We start from the raw sequence: 1,858 nt of genomic DNA, 5'->3' as shown, positions 1-1,858 counted from the left end.
CTATTCTCGTTGACTAGTAATAGGATACAGAACATTGCTCCCGCGAAGATCCGGGTTAGAAATTGGTCTTCAGTAACCCATGCTTGCCGTAAAAGGCAACAAACGGGATCGGTTGGTCAGGCTCGCTGACTTAGTTGACACATGTCATCGTATCCCAACTGTGTAGATCGATGCTTATGCTGTTGATCACTGGATTGTCCGGTCCAGACTCGATTTTTACACACCACTGCAGTACAGCTGGGGTATTGCTGAGTGCAGCGTTAAACTAAACGCATTCACTCACTCATACAGAACATTGTTTGGAACATCATAAATCATACTTGAGCACGTATTGTACTGTCAGAATCATTCAGCATTCAATGGATTTTGATATTCCCTATTCACATTCGAATACCTGCAGAAAACCCACACGCTTTCGAAGCAAAATCTTTGTGATGGCCTGGCTTCTGGCGTTTTACCTGTTCACTGACGTTTTGTTGTTTGTTTGTTGTTTCAATGTTCACTGACGAATTGGCTAAGCTTATTCATCCAGGCTAACCTAGTGGTTGTAGCGTTGGCTGTCAGGCAGAACATCCGAGTTCGATTCCCCACATAGGTACAATGTGTGAAGCCCATTACTGGTGTCCCCCACTGCGATATTGCTGATCAATCCATACTCACTCACTCACACACTCAGGCTCGGATGAGCCTCAGCAGAGGTATACACCTTATTTAGAGCTGACCCTTAGGTTTTGCTTAGGCTTTACAAGTCTTGAAATCCTCCTTGCTGTGGTGCTAGCATATTACTCTTGACAGAATCAAAACCTTGAGCTTTGACATTCATTTATCGTTTGGTTTTGGAAGACTCTCTGATATGGTTATAAAATGATTAAAATTGGAAATAGATAAATAACAAATGGTAGTCAAAAGTCACAATAGTTTTGTTCCTTGGTGGATTTTATTGATGTTCCAAACGCCTTGTCCATATGAACTTTAAAGCCCTCTGATAATACTCTTAAAAGCCCACTTTTAACATTTTTGAAGTTGAGTATGACATTTCAGAACAGGTTAATGAAAGTTCTAATATTTTTTGAATAGTTTAAAAGGATTCGTACACCAATTTAATTTTGTGCTTGTTAATTAACATAGAAGTAAGCATTACTAAATAAGACTTCACAATTTGAAACATTTATTCCAGTTTGGAACATCTGAAATACAGTTCTATTGTTTATAATAGATTATATAATGGTTGCTTGGGGATGATTACTTATTCATTCCATTAGATTATTTGTTTTGTATATATTTATCTGTGAAAATTAAGTTACTTCTCCACAAAGGAAGTGTTAATGTCTAGTACACTTAACTTTCAGAGTTAACTTTAAAGCCTGACAGTTAAAGCTGTCATTTTCTGTACATAAAGAAACCATATGTTGTCAGTGTCATTGCCATATAAAATGTGGAATAGAAAGTTCTGTTTTCATTGCATACAAATGGGGCGATTTGGGGTAGCCCTAGTGGTTAAAGCGACACCCTCATGTACGCTTGACATATGCCTTATATTCACATTACAAATGGTGTACAAACTATCAGTCAGTTATGGTGTTGTTATGATCTTATGTTGTCATATTGTTTTCAGTTCTCATTGACGTTGTATTTTCTCATAAATAAAATACACTGGAAAAGTTTCATATTTGTGTTTATTTTGATAAACTTTGGACAGATGTGATGAGATTTTAAAATGGATCATCAGACCATTTGACCCAATGGCTAACAGCTGATGCAATATACTGAATGTTGAAACATGTGACACATCAACTTTTGGATCATGAGATTCGCTGGCCATCAGACCATGTGACATGTTGACCAACACATCATGTGA

The sequence above is a fragment of the Haliotis rubra genome, unplaced genomic scaffold (genome assembly GCF_003918875.1).
Source record: "Haliotis rubra isolate DU_JTF1 unplaced genomic scaffold, ASM391887v1 Scf76, whole genome shotgun sequence".
Lineage (NCBI taxonomy): Eukaryota > Metazoa > Mollusca > Gastropoda > Lepetellida > Haliotidae > Haliotis > Haliotis rubra.
The sequence above is the reverse complement of the archived record's forward strand: the minus strand, read 5'-3'. Positions refer to the sequence as shown.